Source organism: Gopherus evgoodei, chromosome 1, assembly GCF_007399415.2.
Source record: "Gopherus evgoodei ecotype Sinaloan lineage chromosome 1, rGopEvg1_v1.p, whole genome shotgun sequence".
NCBI lineage: Eukaryota > Metazoa > Chordata > Testudines > Testudinidae > Gopherus > Gopherus evgoodei.
This window is the reverse complement of record NC_044322.1, coordinates 209,607,053-209,613,052: the sequence shown is the minus strand read 5'-3', so window position 1 is coordinate 209,613,052 and position 6,000 is coordinate 209,607,053. Positions and strand designations below refer to the sequence as shown.

Genomic DNA, 6,000 nt, shown 5'->3' with positions numbered 1-6,000 from the left:
TGTTCCTGGATCTTGTCCAAACACTAGCTACTGTTAATTATGATTTTACTGTTTGAAAAACTTAACTCGCTGGAAAGGTTGGAAAAAGACATAGTGCTAGCATGCATTCACATGTAACAATTCACCCATGGAGATGGGCCTAGACTGCAAAATGCAGGTTGAGACCAGGATCTAAATTTCCTCAAACTTTGGAATCCAAGGTTCTTGTTCAGATCCAAGGTTCTAATTCTTGTCATACACTGTCACAGGGGGGCTTAGTATGGATGGAGAAAGTCTAATCCTGGACAGGCTGAGTTTTAAGGTGAGAAAAGATGCAATTGGATTCTGTCTGGTATGGATTTAGTATGGATTAGCTGATCTAGGTCCCATGCTCCGAAGGAGACTAGATTATTTACTTGTTCCCATAATACAAGAACTAGGGGCCGCCAAATGAAATTAATGGGCAGCAGGTTTAAAACAAATAAAAGGAAGTTCTTCTTCACACAGCACACAGTCAACTTGTGGAACTCCTTGCCTGAGGAGGTTGTGAAGGCTAGGACTATAACAGGGTTTAAAAGAGAACTGGATAAATTCATGGTGGTTAAGTCCATTAATGGCTATTAGCCAGGATGGGTAAGGAATGGTGTCCCTAGCCTCTGTTTGTCAGAGGATGGAGATGGATGGCAGGAGAGAGATCACTTGATCATTACCTGTTAGGTTCACTCCCTCTGGGAGACCTGGCATTGGTCACTGTCAGTAGACAGGATACTGGGCTGCATGGACCTTTTGTCTGACCCAGTATTGCCATTCTTATATAGGTCATACTGTACTATGTTTTCATCTTGCCTGAGCCAATCCTTGTGGATCTTTGTGTTTACTCAGTCCCTACAGAATTCAATGAGAGTTTTGTCCAAATAAGGAGTTCAGGATTTGACTCAGAGAAAATAAACTTGTTTAAAGGGATATCGGGTGTGAGGGAGAATGGATAAGTGGAAGGGTTTACAAAAGTGGAAGCGTATGCAAGTGCATTTACAAGTTTAAAAATATAAATGAAACCAGCTTTTTGGAATGTGAATTATTCCTCTGCAGTTTTGGAAACCCAAACATGGCAGTACTGTGCAAGAGAACCAGAAAGAACTAGTTTGATTGTCCATGCTGGGAAAAGTGTAAAAAGTAGATGTCATAATTAACACTGGTAAACCTAAATTTGACTTTGAAAATTCTTCAACCTTAAAATGTTAAAAAATGTTATCAGTACCAGAAGTTGGAAATACAGGTTTGTTTGTTTTTAAATGTTAATGAACCCATATGTACACACACAGAATTTGTTTGTTTATCCTTTACTATCCTATGGTTCCAGAAACAAAAGATCTTTCCTTGATTTTGATTAAAACTAAAGGAGCAGACACTCCATCTCTCTTTAGCAAACACTGATGTTTGGGAAGCAAGTGTCTTAGTTCTATGATTTCTTACATTTCAAAACATCTGCCAAATAACACTAATTTCATTTCACTTAAAAATTTTAAACATCTTAAATGCTCTCATTTTGAAGGCAGTGTTCTAAAAGATATAACTTTTAATTAGTAAACAAAATGCACAGTACATAGGGCAAAATCACTGTTGACGTCAGCAGCACTCAGAACTCTGCCAGAGGCATAGCTTAATATGGTAAATATTCTCCACATGTGCTGGAAACATAGAAACATGCACAATATCTGGGACTGTATCCAAGAAAAACAGAAGCCTTGTTAGGCATTCAGATACTGACCACACCTGTATTTAGTTTACATCTGAATTATGAAATGTTTCTAAAGCAAATAAAATGTAGATAACCAGCCCAGATAACAACATTGAGATGTGAATCACAGTAGTGAATCAGAATAGTTGTCAAGTATAACTAATTCAGTAGGAGACAAAATAATTACCTAAATGCAAAACACAATGGACTCCTCTCAGACGATGTGGAAATTTAAGCCCCCGTGCTACCATGGGCCACCCAATGGGACTACTCACATGAGTAGTTAAACACACATATAAATCTTTGCAAGATTGGGGCGTTATTTAGCTATGATCAGAAAATGATAATCATTGTAATAAACTATGCTTTGCTTGAATTGGCAGCAGGGATGCAATGGTGGTAACTTGGAATACAGGAGGAACTGGCAGTTTATTTCATAATGAGGACCCCAGGGATATTATTATTATTATTAACTATTCTTTGACTGAAACGGGAGTCTGGCGAAACGAAGACCTGCTTGGCCAAACAGTTAATAATCGGTGCCCAGGGGATAATTTCAGGGACGGGATCAGGCTCGCTGGCGCCACGTTTCTTTTCACGCTTTAGGGGGCACCGTGACTCGGGTAAGGAAGACGAGGCCTCCCGGCCAGCTCCGTTACTCTCCCGGGTTGTGGCCCCGGACAGCGCAGGCCCGCGTCGCAGGTTCCCCGGCAGCCAGAGGCAACGTGCCTCGGAGCCGGGGCGGGACAGGGGCCTTGACACCTTCCGGGGGCCACCGGCGGGAGTTCGCCCAGCCCCACCGAGCGGGGGAGGGGGGGAGCGGCTGGCGCGCGCGGAACGGCGGTTCCCGCCCCACGAGGCAAGGCTGGGGGAGGGGAGCGCAGGGCCGCGGGGCCTCACCCGTGGCGGTTGGGGGGGTGAGGAGGGGTCGCTCTATCCCTCCGCCGGGGTCTCTGTGGTGGGAGGTGGCCGCTCTGCCTTCGTCTCTATGGTCGGCGGCAGGGGATGCGGGCCGGTAGCGACACCGCGGCAGAGGCAGGTGAGGAACGGCCCGGCCCGGCCCGCGGCCCCCAAGTTCCGGGGCTCTGGGGGCGGGGCACCGCCAGCCCTTCCCGCGAGCGAAACAACGGGGCCAAGGGCAGAGCGGGGGGCGGGGCACCAGGAACACCCGCCGCCGTTACACGGGCGAAGCACGTACCCGCGGTGGCGGTTGAAGCCGAAGCTCCGGCGCTTGGCCCGTGGCAGTGACTAGCGAGCGCGCCGCACACGTGCCCTCCCGCCCCCGAGCCGGCTGCCCGCGCTGGGAGCTGCGGACTCCCTGTAAAGCCTCTTCGCGTCGCTCTGAACGTCTAGCGAAGATGGAGAGATGCATCTGGGCGCCTGTTGTGGAGGTGTGAAGTGTGGGGCTGGGGGCCCCAGGTGTGTGTGTGTGTTTGTGTACTGGGCTCAGCCCCAGCTGTGAATTGCGGTGGCTTTGCCTGTCCCTCTCATGAGGAGTTTGGGATGTGCTAAGCCAAGTCGAAGTGGGTGGGGCTGCCAGTCTCACTTCAGAAAAGAGAAGGGGTGTGTATTTATAGGATGCTGTCAAGTCAAATTTGGCCCAGAGTTTAGACTCTGTGAAAACTAAGTTCCTGCAAAACCCAAGAATAGTATAAATCAGTAATACTCAAACCTCAGTAGTTTAGGAGTCAAATTAGCCACCAACATTACCGAAAAGATTCACAGTAGTGTGACTTCATTGTTTCATTTACTGCAGTATTACTCCTATTTAAACATAAGGGAACTCTTGATATATAAAATTATTCTCACTGTAGATGTTAATAACTTAGTGCAAGTTGATAACATAATTGGTTAATAACATAATTAAAAGCATCCTGATTGGTTAATAATTAAATCACATAGTGTTTTAATATCATGTTCTGTAAAGAGGGCCAGGAGACACATTAAAGAGCCATTTGTGGCTCGTGAGTCAGAGTCTGAATACCACTGGTATAAATGTTTCTGTGAATTAAAGAGAGAATTCCCATGGAGACAGATAAGCAATCCACTGCAATCTATGTATAAGGATAACTCATATGTTGCAGCAATGGGAAAAGGAAATCAACTATAAACAAAAGGAAAACAGCCTTCATTGATATTTCCTTGTCTCAGGAGAAATGTAAAGCAACAACATAAACAATGAGAAGTAACTGTACCCTTTAAAATTATTCTACTATTAAATTATTATCAAAATAGTAGGGAAATTTATTATTATTTGAATGTTCAGCATATTCAAAGCACTTTACTAGCATTGGGCCTCATACTGTGGTTGGGTAAGTCTAGGTTGACCCTTGAGTGTTCAGGGAGTCCCACTGAATTCAACCATAGCATTAACTAACCCATTGATTGGACCCTGATCTAGCAAACACTTAAGAAAGTACATAACTTTATTCTTGTGTAGTATCATAGCCTTACTAGTTAAAGGGTAAAATGACATATGTGCTTAAGTGTTTGCAGGATTGGGGCCTAAGACCGTAACCTCTTTGGAGTAGGGACCCTGATATTTTAAGGCCTCTGAGAACTACTGTAATGCTGTTCAGGGGCAGTGCTTAATATTAGATTTAACTTTTAACACTCATTGCCCTGAAAAAATCTTTGCTAGTGTGAATTTGCAGTGCCTTGTGCTCCTTGTACCATTCCAGAATGTGAGAGTTTAATTTCCAAAACTCCAACATTGGAAAACCAGGAAATGCAGAGTTAAGGTCCCCTTGTATCTTCCTTAAAAGATTAGTGTTAGGGTTTAGGATTAGCACAAGGTTACTGGCCTAGTGAACAGGGGAAAAGTCATAGATGTGAGATATCTTGCTTTTCGTAGGGCTTTTGACACAGTTCCACATGACATTCTCATAAGCAAGCTGGGGAAATGTGGTCTAGATGTAATTACTATAAGATGTACGAAAGCTGTACGCAAAAAAATAGTTATCAGTGGTTTTATTCCGGGTCTGGTACAAGTCAATATTTTCGTTGATGACTTGGATAACAGTGATCACAAATTGAATATGAGCCAACAATATGATGCACTTGCAAAAAAGACAAATATAATTCTGGAATGTGTTAACCAGAATGGACCTAAGACATTGGAGATAATTGTTCTACTCTGTGCAACACTGGTGAGGCCTCTGCTGGAATATTGTATCTAGTTTTGGGTGCCACACTTTAAGAAAGATGTGAACAAATTGTTCCTTTAGACCCTACTCATATATATGTAAATACACAAAAACACAAACATTATCTTCCCCATATGTCTTCTATGGTTTATTTATTTTGCAGGATGTATAACTCTTTCTAGCCATGTGTCAAATTCTATTTTACAGATGGGAAAAACTGTAACAAACGGAATTAAGCCAACATTTTCAGAAGTAACCTCTCATTTGGAGTGCCTTGATTTTTTGGATGCCCTAGTTGAAACACCTAAGGTCTGATTTTTGTCAGAGCTGCTGAGTAGCACACAGTTCCCATTGTCTTTAACTGGGGCTGTGGGGGCTCAACAACTCTGAAAACTAGACTCAAATCATCTCATCCTAAAACCAAGGAGCCCAAAGCTCACTCTTCAAAATTTCGGTCTGACTTGTCCATGGTCACATACAGAGTCAGTGGCAGAGCTGAAAATAGAAGCCAGTTGTCATGACTGGGGCATAGGCAATCTGACCTAGTGGTTGCACCAGAAGTTGGGTTGGGTCAGATGCCAGGAGGTCAGTCAGAGACAGAGCAGACCAAGAGTCAGGTGTCAAGAGGCAGGCAGGGTCAGGTTACCAGGAGACTGGGGTTAGGCATCAGATTACAGACCGCAATCAAATAGCGAGGCCAAGGATGAACGAGGGTCGGAAGCTGTAGTCTAGGATCTGTTGCTAGCAGGGTCTGAAGCAGAAGCAGGGAGGTTGCTCAGACAGCTCCCCATCATTGCTTCCTGGTTTTATATACTGGTATCAGCCCACCTGGTGGCTATCAGGGGCTGCCAGTCAGGTCCTTCAGGGGCAGTGCTTCCTGCAGAGCCTAGTTTTGTGGGGTCCTCCCGAGGACACCTAGCCTAAGCCTCTAGTGGTGATGTAGAGGCATCAGTGTCCCAGAACCCCCATGGCCCTAGGTTCTAGCCTTGCCAGTTCTTACACCAGGAGTCTTGGGTATAAACCCTGTATGCTTGTCTACATGAACATTAAGGGCAGCTCTACACTTAAAGCTGCTTTAGTGAAGATGGTAATGTGCAGATGGGAGAGCTTCTCCTATTGGCATAGTTAATCCACCAC

At 44.6% G+C, this 6,000-nt stretch overlaps 1 protein-coding gene across 2 annotated transcripts in view; it reads left to right on the top strand.

Moving 5' to 3' along the window:
- The first annotated feature begins 2,668 nt into the window (after nucleotides 1-2,668).
- The window catches only part of B4GALT4 (beta-1,4-galactosyltransferase 4), a 53,545-nt gene continuing 50,213 nt past the window's right edge, over nucleotides 2,669-6,000 (top strand). Inside the window, exon 1 of one of the 2 annotated variants that reach the window (XM_030533610.1) lies at nucleotides 2,669-2,756. The gene's annotated coding sequence lies outside the window, so the exon portion shown is untranslated. Of the gene's footprint in view, nucleotides 2,757-2,974; nucleotides 3,109-6,000 lie in introns of those variants that run through there. The other variant, XM_030533600.1, reaches the window with a different exon arrangement.